The 13,108-nt window shown below is 54.5% G+C and overlaps 1 protein-coding gene across 2 annotated transcripts in view; it reads right to left on the bottom strand.

Moving 5' to 3' along the window:
* Window positions 1-12,130, bottom strand: part of LOC133340251 (protein CBFA2T1-like) — a 122,365-nt gene extending 110,235 nt beyond the window's left edge. The window contains exons 1-3 of one of the 2 annotated variants that reach the window (XM_061548298.1): window positions 11,892-12,130; window positions 11,640-11,769; window positions 9,125-9,178 (exon numbers count right to left, since the gene is read on the bottom strand). The gene's annotated coding sequence lies outside the window, so the exon portion shown is untranslated. Of the gene's footprint in view, window positions 1-9,124; window positions 9,179-11,639 lie in introns of both variants that reach the window. The other variant, XM_061548297.1, reaches the window with a different exon arrangement.
* Window positions 12,131-13,108: the final 978 nt, after the last annotated feature.

Genomic DNA, 13,108 nt, shown 5'->3' with positions numbered 1-13,108 from the left:
CGCACTCGGCTGCGGGCGAGACTCTGATGTCCAGATGCTCGGCTCACCCATGGCTGCACCCGCCCGCCACGCGGAGACTGCGGGCACGCCGATGAGCACAGCAGCGGCTCCCCCACCCTGACCCCACCGCCACCCCGCCCCTCCCCCGCAGCCCCCACCCTCAGGACACCCACTCCCCCCTCTCCACCCTCATTCCTCCTGCGCACGTGCCCCCCCCCTTCGATTTTCTCCGGTCACTCCTCCCCACCTTCGACCAACCATGAAATCCCTACACGCCCACTCCACGTTACCTCCTCGCATCCTCCCCATCACCCCGCCTCTCACCCACCCCCCCACTCCCTCTCCTCCTGCCCCCCCCCACTGCCCCCCCCACCGCCCCCTCACCCCCCACCGCCACCTCCGCCCCCTCACCCCCCACCGCCACCTCCGCCCCTCCCCCCTTTTGGAACCCACTTTTGTGGTCGCCCCACCGCTCACTTCCCGACACGCCCCAACCCCAGCCCGCTCCTGGTGCTCGCGACCTCGAAAACCACGTAGCCCGACTCATAATACTACTACTAATATTAATACTACTAATAATACTAATAATACTACTACCCCAGCTAGGGGGGCGGGGGTGTAAAGTGGGTCGCGGTTGATAAGGAGGGGGTGGGGGCGGAGTGAGAGTTGGAGTGGAGGGGGATCCAAAGGGCGGGGTTAGTGTTTGGGGGGGGTGCAGGGGGTGGGGGTGGAGGGGGTGGAGAGGTGGGGGTGGAAGGGGGGATGGGGGAGGGGTGCAGGGGGTTTGGGTGGAGGGGGAGGGGGTGGAGGGGGAGGGGTGTAGGGGGGGAGTGGGTGGGGTGGAGGGGGTGGGGGTGGTGGCGGGGGAAGCGGTGGAGGTTGGAGGTGGAGGGGGTGGAAGGTGGGGAGTGGGTGGGGGTGTAGGGGGAGGGGGTGTAGGGGGAGGGGGTGTAGGGGGAGGGGGTGCAGGGGGTGGGGGTGCAGGGGGTGGGGGTGTAGGGGGAGGGGGTGTAGGGGGAGGGGGTGCAGGGGGTGGGGGTGCAGGGGGTGGGGGTGCAGGGGGAGGGGGTGTAGGGGGAGGGGGTGTAGGGGGAGGGGGTGCAGGGGGTGGGGGTGTAGGGGGAGGGGGTGTAGGGGGTGGGGAGTGCACGCGCTGTCGAGGATTGAGCCACGTGACCGCGCTGTCCAGGAGTCCCGCTTGAGGCGCGCGCCCCGCTGTGCGGAGACATTCACGAGCCAGCGAGGTGGCACAACCATCGGGGTCACTCCACTGCTGGATGGAGCCCCCCCCCCCCCCACCAACGCCTGCCTTCAATGGAGTTAAATCTGCCTCTCCACTCTCACCTACACAAGTAACACTCTCCCCGGTTTACGTCGGGGATAGCGGTCCCGAAGGAAAGGCGCGACGAGGAACATCGGAGCGACGTCAATCGAAGCGATGTTTTGTTTCCTCCCCGCGACAGCAAAATGGAGACAGCGGAGGTTGAACGGCGACGCGCTGCGTTAATGCGCGCATCTTCATCCTGGACGTACCCGCAACGTTACGTTAAATTGCTAAGAGCACTGCACTCAGCACTCGTGTACAGCAGTAAGCTTGAACACAAATTATACAGGGTACAACAAGACAGTACACTAAGAAAATCATCAAAATAATATATTGTACTCGACAGTACATTTCTTAATGTGCGACTTAAAGTGGTTCGTGTTCAGGGTGGGTAGTGGAGGCGATGGCTGAGATGCTGCAGTCAGCGACGTGAGTGTGGGGTTGAGGCGCCGCGAACTCGGTAGCGGTGTGGATGATAAAGTGACGGCGCATTTGCGAAACGACGTAGAAGGGAGAACACGTACATCGAGGCATGACGGAACTTTAGTGATATTAGCAGCGGCGTCGTAACATCTGTATTAATAATGTTGAAAAATATTGTTAAATATAAGACTTCTTTCGAGAGCGTGACAGCTACTTTCTGTCTCGCCGGGTAGCGGTGGTGGTGGTGGTGGTGGCGGTGGTAGCGGTGGTGGTGGTGGTGGTGGTGGCGGTGGTGGTGGTGGTAGTGGCGGTGGTAGCGGTGGTGGTGGTGGTGGCGGTGGTAGCGGTGGTAGCGGCGGTGGTGGTGGTAGTGGTGGTGGTAGCGGTGGTGGTGGTGGTGGCGGCGGTGGTGGTGGTGCTGATAGCGGTGGTGGTGGTGGCGGTGGGGGTGGTGGTGGTGGTGGCGGTGGTGGTGGTTGTGGCGGCAGTGGTGGTTGTGGCGGTGGTGGTGGTGGCGGTGGTGGTGGGGGTCGTGGTGGTGGTAGCGGTGGTGGTGGTGGGGATGGTAGTGGTGGTGGTGGGGGTGGTGGTGGCGGCGGTGGTGGTGGTGGTGGTGGCGGTGGTGGTGGTGGTGGTGGTAGCGGTGGTGGTGGTGGTGGTGGCGGTGGGGGTGGTGGTGGTGGTGGCGGTGGTGGTGGTGGTGGCGGCAGTGGTGGTTGTGGCGGTGGTGGTGGTGGCGGTGGTGGTGGGGGTCGTGGTGGTGGTAGCGGCGGTGGTGGTGGGGATGGTAGTGGTGGTGGTGGGGGTGGTGGTAGCGGTGGTGGTGGTGGCGGTGGTGGTGGTGGCGGTGGTGGCGGTGATGGTGGTGGTGGCGGTGGTGGTAGCGGTGGTGGTGGTGGTGGCTACGCTGCTTTCTCTTGGCTGCCTGTGACCCAGCACTGTGGAGGCAGCAGCGAGGGTTGGTGGATCACCACAAGAATGTTTTTGTGGAACTCGCTTCTTCCAGTCGGCGTCGAGGAGCTTCCACACTCCTGGCTGGCGAGGAGACTCCACCTGCTCCGGCTGTGTGGGATAGAGCGTTGCCCCCTCGCGCGCACGTACGCGTGGGTTTTTTTTGGGTGCTCCGGTTTCCTCCCACGTGCAAACACACATACATTCTAGATACATTGGTTGATAACATCGTAATATGTAGAGGACCGTAGAGCTTGGGGTGGGAGGCGTGGTGGAATTTGGCACGGGCTGATGGCGTGGCTGCCGCTGTTGCCCATATCGTCTGTGGTACCTCCTCCTGGCGCCTCGGAGTCGCCCTCTCTCTCTCTGAGTCGTCCCCTCTCTCTCTCTCTCTGAGTCGTCCCCTCTCTCGCTCTGAGTCGTCGTCCCTCTCTCTCTGAGTCGTCCCCCCTCTCTCTCTCTCTCTCTGAGTCGTCCTTTCTCTCTCTGAGTCGTCCTCTCTCTCGCTCTGAGTCGTCCCCTCTCTCGCTCTGAGTCGTCCTCTCTCTCTCTGAGTCGTCCTCTCTCTCTGAGTTGTCCTTTCTCTCTCTCTGAGTCGTCCCCTCTCTCGCTCTGAGTCGTCCCCTCTATCTCTCTCTGAGTGGTCCCCTCTCTCTCTGAGTCGTCCCCTCGTTTTCTTTCTGAGTCATCCTCTCTCTCTAGCTCTGAGTCGTCCTCTCTCTCTGAGTCGTCCTCTCTCTCTCTCTCTGAGTCGTCCTCTCTCTCTCTGAGTCGTCCCCTCTCTCGCTCTGAGTCGTCCCCTCTCTCTCTCTCTCTGAGTGGTCCCCTCTCTCTGAGTCGTCCTCTCTCTATCTGAGTCGTTCCCTCTCTCGCTCTGAATCGTCCCCTCGTTCTCTTTCTGAGTCGTTCCCTCTCTAAACCCCCGAGAGGGCGCGGATGACGTACGGCGCAGCGGCACGGGATGAACTTGTCGTCATGAATAGTTGCTTGCTAACAACCCATGAGGTTAATGACATCATAGTTGTGCGCGTGTGTGTTAATATGCAGGTGGGGAGCGGTGGCGCAGTAGTTGGCACACTGTGGTGCGAACACGTCAACCCCAGTTCAATATAAATGACGAATGTCTGAACCTAGTTCTGGGCCTCACTTAGGTTGACTCAGCCTAAAATGAGTACATGATTCGGTGTGTAAACATCAGCACCGGGGAGACAAAGGCGTCCGGGCGTGGTGCTGGCCACCCACCCCCTCGTGTGCCGTGCCGGCCTCCATAGGTGCTACTCGTTAATCGCACTTGCCCCTACAGTTTGTTAAGGCTGTGCGGGGGATCTTTGTCTTTGTTCATACGCACGTGGAAAAACTAAACGGTCTTAATAAACAGGTTGAATGATAATAATAAACCAAACATATGCACCTATACTAGGTATTAAAAATATAGTTGGCATTATATTTCGCTAGTTATTAAATTAATACATCAAATAGTGTAACGAACACGACACGGGTTATGTTTATAGACTCGCCTCTGCTTAGGTGACAATCGTCACGTGACCGGCCACTCGCGTCTCGCGCGCGCATGAGGGTCACGGCGCTGACCCCCACCCCCCCCCCCCCCTGTCGCGTTACACGACAAACTCCATCTCAAGTGACATTCGCCTGCTTTGGTTTGAGATGTAAATCGGCGGCGGGAATCAATGGCGCGTTTCACTTCAGGAATTTGATGCAACTGGTAATGGACCCCCACCCACCCACCTCCCCACCCCCACCCCCACCTCCACCCCCACCTCCACCCCCACCCCCACCTACACCCCCACCCCCACCCCCACCCCCCCCCCCTGCCCTCTCTGGTTGTTTTTATCATCACGAACGTGAGACCCCCACCGGGACCTCGATGTGACCCCCTCGCTGTTGTCGGGAGAGAGGGGGGGGGCACGGATCTCTCTTGGCTATCACCCACGCGAAGAGATCGAACATCGCGGATTCCTCAATCAACTCACGTGGACCATCCCCCCACACGCCCCCCACCCCCGCCTCCCGCTCCCCCGCGCCCCACCCCCCTCCCCTCCTACCGTGACCCTCCAACTCCAAGACTCGGAGCTCCTTGACTAAGGTCAACGTCGGTTTTCGCACACTCGTCCGTCAATGTTCTTTTCTTGTATCTCGGCACATTCAGAGCCAACAACTCCGTGGCCTTACACGATATATGCATATGTACGATATACGACGTTCCGGGCAGTGGGCCTTTTTCATAGCACGTAAAATCTGCTGTGGAGCATGTGCTTACGAAGGATCATACATCGAGCGCATGAAATGTGCCATGAAGAAGGGCTATTTCCCGAAACGTCAGTTATTTTATATTTGTTGTTGTTGTCAACGTAGCAGCAGCATCGCCAGATAATAATTCATCTCATCTCACCAAGAGAATATTAACAATGAGAAAAACAAAAATCATTCACCCAGTAGCGTATTTAACCAGGGCATCCACGCAGCCAGATTTCCTTTAGGAAAAATATTCCAATGGGAAAACATCATCAGCTGAGAATTCCACCCTCGTATCACGAGATTCATCTTCGCCTCGGGGCAAAATCACCCGGTTAGAATATCACGAATCGCGGCCAGACGCGTATCAGAAAAATCACCTACAGACGATGAACGATCCATCATCGGAATCCCAACTAGCGGGACAAATTATCGCAGATAAGTCAACTGATCATAAGGAAAACGCTGTCACGGGGTATTACTATTTTACTATTTACTATTTTTATTTTATCGGGTAAGGCCCCACTGAGCTATGCAGATTTTTTTCAGAAGCGACCTGGCCGCAAATAAAAGCTCAACAAAGTGGATTATCACGCGTGGAAATTTATAGCAGCCAAATCTACTCTGAAAACGTGATGTTGATTCTAAATGTGGAGGGATAAACCGGAGGATCCGGAGAAAAATCCACGCGACCACGGAGAGAGCGAGAGAAATGCAAACCCCAAATATAGAAGAGGCTTAAGGGTCGAGATAGAACCCATGACCTCCTGCATATCAGGCGAGGTAGTAAACATCTCACCACCGAGATGTTAAGCAGGCACCCAGACGAATAACCTCTATCGGGGAATGTATTTCAACCATCAGGAAATCAGTCGAATGGGAAAATCATCCGTCGAGAAATGATCGATTATCCAGACGTCTATGGCGTCGATTGAGTGAGTTAGCATGACGGTGGAAGTGGTGGAAGTGGTGGAAGTGGTGGTGAGGTCAACTGGGGCGCAATGATGACCTGGAGCGCGTGATAGTCGCTGAGTTTACAAACGGCCACTCGGAACGATGAACCGCCGGAGAGATCATCCACAGAGATGATCATGGTCATCCACAGAGATGATCATGGTCATCCACAGAGATGATCATGGTCATCCACAGAGATGAGCATGGTCATCGTCGAAGCTCACGCTCACGACAGGAAAATCCGCGAAATAAATGCAGCCGGACTATTCCGGAACACTGTTCCGGGATTTATTTCAGCCACGCCACGTTCCCTAACGGCGAGTAAATACGTAGACTTTATATATATACTGGTTCATAGGATTGTAGGAATATAGGGTACAATAATATAGGATTAATATTATTATTTTGGATAGGGGTATCTTGCATTCTAGTGGTAGTGCCTTACGCCGATAATCCCGGCTCAATTCCAGCCTAAGCAGCGTTCGGGAAAATACCAAAGTGAGACATTTAAACTCTTTGTGAGCTAGCTGTAGCCACATCATTCATCAAGATAAAATAAATGAATTTGTGTGACTATACATAACTCTCCAGTCGCATCCTGGAGAGTTCTTGATTTAGCACAAATGGGAAATAAATAAATAAACTCTGCAGTGGTATAGCGGTGCGACTGTGGTCGTCCCGAACAGAGACCGAAGCGATGCCCCGATCCACAAATACGAAGACGACGACGATGATGATGATGATGCACTCACTACTCCGCTTGGCTCCGGACGCGGTTACCTGCTGGCTTGACCACGTGAATGTGTAACTGTAAGTTGTTTGCTCTGCGTCCACATCAGCAGCCGTGCGACAACAAGACGAAGACGAACTACAGAGAAGTCTGTGACGGGTTCAACTCCCTGCCCTTGCGCTGCCTCCTCCACCCCAGCTAAAATACACAAAGTACATCTGATGATGATGATGATGCTGCTGCTTTGGCAGCGGTGCACAAACCACAGTCGACAACAACGACAAACTCAACAGGTCCAGCCGCGTGAATAACAACACGGGCTTCAAAGGGGAACAGAAATATACAATAGGCGACGTTTCGGGCAACGGACCTTCTTTCCGCACCTTCGATGAACGTGATGTCCCCGTTCCTCTTCCTCCGAAGGAGCGCAGACGACAGTGGGGTTACTCTACGGCCTCCACGAGTCTCTACATCTCGATGTGTCTATATATGTATGAGTCTCCATCTATATGCATCTATATGCGTCTCTATGTATATCTATGTATTTCTATGAGTCTGTATGTATCTCTATGTATCTCTATGCGTCTGTATGTGTCTATATATCTCTATGAGTCTATGTGTTTCTATGTATCTCTATGAGTCTATATGTTTCTATGTATCTCTACGTATGTGTCTCTATGGGTCTATAATTCTATATGTATGTCTATGAGTCTCTGTGTCTCTATGCTGAGACTGGAGGGTGCCACTAAGAGGTGGGCCTTACCATCAGCCCCACCAAAACTAAACACCTGCCTGGGTATTTTGTACCATCGGACATTCCACCCCCACAACTCCCAATCGGTGATGGGGCAGTAGTGGAAAGAGTAGAGAGTTTCCCATACCTGGGCAGTGTGCTTATGACCGGCTTCAGTTTAACAGCAGAGGTCTCACTCCGAATCAGTCGAGCGGCAATATCTTTTCATCGGTTGCATAACGCTGTGTGGGAGCTACCTGGTCTGTCGCTCCGCACGAAGCTTCAAGTCTTCTCGGCCACAGTCATTCCCTCCCTTCTCTACGCTTGCGAAACGTGGACCCCCCCTAATGGAGCATCTTCGCCGGTTGGAAACATTTAGGCTGGCCTGCCTACGATCCATCCTGGGTTTAACCAGGTTGGATTGTATGAGGAGCTCACAAATCCTTGAAAGATATGGGCAAAGTCCCATCGGTGAGCTCCTCCGGCAGGCAAGGCTGCGTTGGCTGGGTTATGTAGCCCGCATGCCCAGCCACCGCATGCCGGAACAGCTTTTGTTCGACTGGATCGAGGGGGCTAAACGGGCGCGGCACGGGCTAGAGAAGAGATGGTGTGATGTGGTACAGGAGGACGTGGAGCTGAGTGGACTTGCTGATGACTGGTACCAGCGGTGTCAAAATCGGCCTCTGTGGAGGAGGCTCGTGAAGGACGCTATTGGGCAGTTGGAGGCAGTCGCCCTCCAGCAACAACGGAGGGCGGAGGAGCGACGCTCACAACAACGAGCGGAGCGCCGGGTGGCTAAAGCACAGCAAGTTGGCACAGTAGGGGGCACATGTGGTGCATCAGCCAGTCATCTCGGTCATCTCAGTCAGTCGACCCGTGGCACCTGGGTCTGCCCCGTGACTTCCTGCCAGCGGGCATTCGACACTTCACGTGGCCTCAAGGTGCACATGGCCTGGCACAAGCGTCATGGTGACGTCACCGCCACTTAGTGGCGAATGGCGGTTGTTGTAGTGTCTCTATGGGTCTGTATGTATCTCCATGCGTCTGTATGTATCTCTATGTATCCCTATGAGTCTATATGTATCTCTATGAGTCTCTGTAATCTCCATGTGCAGTGCCTCAGGTGTGTCCTACATGGCCCATGCGTTTGGGTCGCATGGCCACAATCGCGCACGACTGCGGCTGGTGTCTTTAATGCTCCATTCGTGCGCGTCCGCCGGCTGTGGATGATGTTCTGTTATCAACGAACGCGTGGAGTCTCTTGTTACGGGTGGCATTGTGAGCGGTGCTTGCGCACGTGCCGAGTCTTGCGTCGTGAATGGCCCTGCTCGCTGTGCTCGTGGTTTGCCGTGAGGCCGCGTCTCCTTCGTGAACGATGGTGGTGACGGTGGTGATGACGGTGGTGGTGACGGTGGTGGTGATGGTGGTGGTGATGGTGGTGGTGAGGGGTTATGAGGAACGGTGGTGTAGCGGTTAGTGCGCTGCGTGACGAACCCACTCACGGCCAACGCCAGTGACAACTATCTGAACGGATTTTCGGTCTCCACTAGATCGACTCAGCCTTAAATGAGTACCTGGTGTGGTGCTGGTCACCCATCCCCTCGTGTGCCCTGGCGGCCTTCAAAGGGGCTCGCTAACAGCACTTGCCTCAACTGTGTGTGAAGGCTACACGGGGGATCTTTTTCTTTTGATTTGCAGTGTCTGGTGAGTGGTGAGTGGTGAGGGTGAGAGAGAGAGAGCGGGCTACGACGCTCACCTTCTGGCCTCGTCTTTGGCGTGATCTTTGGTGAGAGCAGCTCTGTGTGCGCCTCTGTGGAGAGAGGGGAGAGACAAGTCAAATAGGGGGAGAGACAAACGAGAGAGACAGAGAGATGAGACGAGAGAGAAAGAGAGAGTGCAGAGACAAGGGAGGGAGAGAGGAGAGACGAGAGAGAAAGAGAGAGTGCAGAGACAAGGGAGGGAGAGAGGAGAGACGAGAAGTGGGGGGGGAGGGAGGCGGTGAGGCTTTAACATTGTACGCCATGGCCCATCCACTGCTGGATGAAGGCCTCCCCCCTCGTGGGGAACTGGGCAATGTACCGTGGGCATGCACGAGAACGTGGCCGAGTCTGAAGACGCCTTCGCAGGAGGGTCCTGCCGCTACATTTGAGACGTTGGCCAATCGTGGGCGGTGGCTGCCCGGCGCTGGAGGCTGTGAGTGGCGCTGTGGGTTTCTGTCGATTTGAACCACGGCCATCGGCGCGCACTCTGGGACCGCCTGACTCGGGGTGCGAGACACCTTGAAGACGAGGGGCGGGGGGCGAGGGGTCAGGCGGCGGGGGGGGGGGGGGCGTGGAGCGGTTATCACTGGGTGGGGGGAGGGGGTGGGAACGGGGGTGTCAGTGAACGAAGTGAACGTGGTGTGGGGGGGGGGTGTCAGTGGAGGAAGGGAACGCGGTGTGGGGGGCAGCAGAAGAGGCGGGGGGTTGGGGTGGCGTCACGCGGTGGTTGTGGGGTTCCTGTGGTGGGATTGGTGACCACGTGGCCCAGTGGCCCAGTGGCCCAGTGGCTCAGGAGACACTCTGTGGGGTAGAGGAGGAGTGGGGCACGGCGAGTGGTGTGTGGAGAGGGGGGGGGGCAGGGAATGGAGGGGTCATCGATCCGGCGATGGAGCAGGAAAAGGAAGCGGCTCTATTCCTGGGTGACTCTCCCTGGTGCCGGTGACACGGATTGACGGGTGGCGCTGCCGGCTGCGTTGGCAGTGGCGCACAAACAACAAACAACAACAACAACTCAACCAACTCGTCAACAACAACACCCGACTTGTGTGTTGTCTACAAATTAAAAATAAATATATAATGGGCGACGACACGTGCGATGACCCTTCCTCGTGTGCTCTAAATAAGGGCCATCGCCTGAAACGTCGCCTATTATATATTTATTTTTCAGGCCGCACAGCGTTATTGACGGACGTGTGGAGTTTTACCGATGGTTGATTTTTCTGATTGATCGTTTCACGTTGTTGTCCTGATGGCTGATTGCTGCGATGCAGTAGATCGTTGTCTATCTGATGACCGGTGGTCAACATTCCTACATAACGCGTGTACATAACGCGTCTACACGACACGTGCATATAACGCGTGTACATAACACGTATACAAAACTCGTGTACATAGCACGTGTATATAACCGAATCGAGGCCTCTATTTAGCAATTCATGTGTCTCCCATCATCATTCTCAAATATTTTCCCAATGCTTGATTTTCCCGATGATTGATTTGTTGATTTTCACCAAGTTTGCTTTACCCGATGGTTGATGTTTCTGATGCTTGATCGTCCTGATGGTTGTTTTTTCTGATTGTTGATTTTCCCGTTGGTTGATTTTCTCGATGGTTGTTTTTTATGGTTATTTTTCCCGATGGTTGATTTTCCAGATGATAAATTTTACCAATGGTTAATTTTTCTGATAGTTGATGTTGCTGATAATTGATTTTCCGATGGTTGATTTTCCGACAGTTTTTTCTGATGGTTAATTTTCCAGATGATAAATTTTACCAATCGTTCATTTTTCTGATAGTGAATTTTTCTGATGCTTGATTTTCCGACAGTTTTTTCTGATGGTTAATTTTCTCGATGATTGATATTTCCAATGTTTATATTCTTGATGGTTGATTTTCCCAAAGGCTGATTTTCTCAATGGCTTATTTTTTACGGTTGATTTTCCAGATGGTAGATTTTCCTGATGGTTGATTTTCCCGATAGATGACTTTGATGACGGTTGATTTTTCCAATGCTTGATTTTCCCGATGGTTGATTTTTCTGATGGGTGAGTTTCCCGATGGTTGATTTTACAGATGGAAATTTTTTCTCGATCGTAGATTTTCCTGATGGTTGATTTTCTCGACAGCTGTTTTCCTGATCGTTGATTTTCCCAATTGTTGATTTTATCGATGATTATTTTCTGATTATTTCGTTCTGATGGTTTATTTTCCCGATGGTCGATTATTTAATAAATTATTATACCAGTAGATTATTTGACTGAATGTTGATTCTCGATGGCTGACTTCTCTGATGGAGAATTGTACCACAAATTAGCGTGGCTCTTAGGGAAGGAGGCTGAGTGCCCAGTGGAAGGGAAGGAGCGAGTGGGGGTGCAGGGATGAGAATGGGGGGCACAGGGATGGGGGTACGTGGACAGGGATGTGAATAGGGGGACATGACATGAAGATAGGGAGACAGAGATTGTCGTAGGGTGGCAAGGATGTGTAGAGGCGTGGGGACAGTCAACTCACGAGGGTTATCACGGCATCGCTCGCGCCTCCCGTGGAGCCGAGTCTTCCTCGAGGAGCTGAGCCGACGGACGCGAGCTTCTGAGTTCCACTCCGGGTCCCAATGGACTCAGCCTAATCCCCCATTCCTCATCTAAGTCCAGAGATAAACCAGCACACACGTGTCTACATACACACACATACGCGCGTGCACACACACACACACGCGCACGCGCATTTACGTGGTGCAGCCGTGAGTCGGATGCGCTCGCTCACTCAGCTTAAACATCTTTGTTACAGGATCTCTTTCTCTCGCTCTCTCGCTCTCTCTCGCTCTCTCTCTCTACTCTGCTCTCTCCTCTCGTATCTCTCTCTCTCTGGGACACTCGCCTCTTTCTCTCTCCGACCGTCTCTCTCTCGCTTTCTCTTCCGTCTCCCCTAACCTCTCTCTGTCTCTCTACCCTCTCTTTCTCTCTCCTCTTTCCCCAGCTCCCTTCTCCTTGAACCTCCTCCTCCTCCCCGCTCGCTCGCCCAACGCCGCATGCGCAACCCCGGGACGCTGAGCGCCGGGCTCGCGCGCGCGCTCTCTCGCTCGTTAATTGGTGCAAGGGAAGTGGTGGGGGAGGTGGGGGGGGGGTACGTTGATGGAGGGGGGAGGGGTGGGGGTGGGTAGATTCTGATTGTGGTGAGTGGTGAGGAGCGGGGAGGGGGGGCAGCGAGTAGGGGGGGGGGCGAGAGGTGAGGGGGGGCAGAGTGGCACAGCAGGGAGGGGTGCGTGACGATGGGTTGATAGCTATAACGCATCCCAACATCCCGCATCCTCCACACCCTACCCCCCTACCCCCCTGGATCCCCTAAGGCCCCTCCACCCACTCCCAACCCCCACCCCGCTCCCGACGAAGCCGCTTCCCACGGTGGTGATGCGCGGAGGATGTGGAGGAGGAAGCTCTGGCTTTGAACTTTAACTGTCAAATAAAATCACGAATACTTATCACAATTATTATAATTATTTACTTATTTATCCACGACAACCACACGACTGAGTCGAATTACTCTTTTCAGGAGGGTCATGCTGCTGCTGCTGCGTCGGGTTTTTATTTTCAGTGATGAGTTGTGTTTGTGATCATACGCGTGGCAGGAGGAAACTGAAGGGCCCGGAGGAAACCCGCGCCTTGCGCGAGGGGGCAACACTCTATCCCCGTACAGATGGAAACAGCTGACGATCATTCCACTTGCTGTACCGCCTTCTCCTGGCGAGCCGGGGTACGGCACCTTCCTCGTGATGCTTGCCCCCCAACCCTTCGAACAGCGTGACATCAAAATCTGAATATTCATTCAGACTGGAGGAATCCGATAAGCTCTCAAGATCTTATTCACAGAGGTCCAAATCAAATCAACAGCCCCCCTCCACTCCCTTTCCAATCCACTGCTAGATGAAGGCCTCCCTCCGCATGCCGCGTCCGTCGCCGGCGAGTAGTTTGACCATACTTCAC

Source organism: Lethenteron reissneri, chromosome 9 (genome assembly GCF_015708825.2).
Source record: "Lethenteron reissneri isolate LAM-NWPU_2019-01 chromosome 9, ASM1570882v1, whole genome shotgun sequence".
In the NCBI taxonomy this organism is placed as follows: Eukaryota; Metazoa; Chordata; class Hyperoartia; order Petromyzontiformes; family Petromyzontidae; genus Lethenteron; species Lethenteron reissneri.
This window is presented reverse-complemented; position numbering and strand designations above follow the sequence as displayed.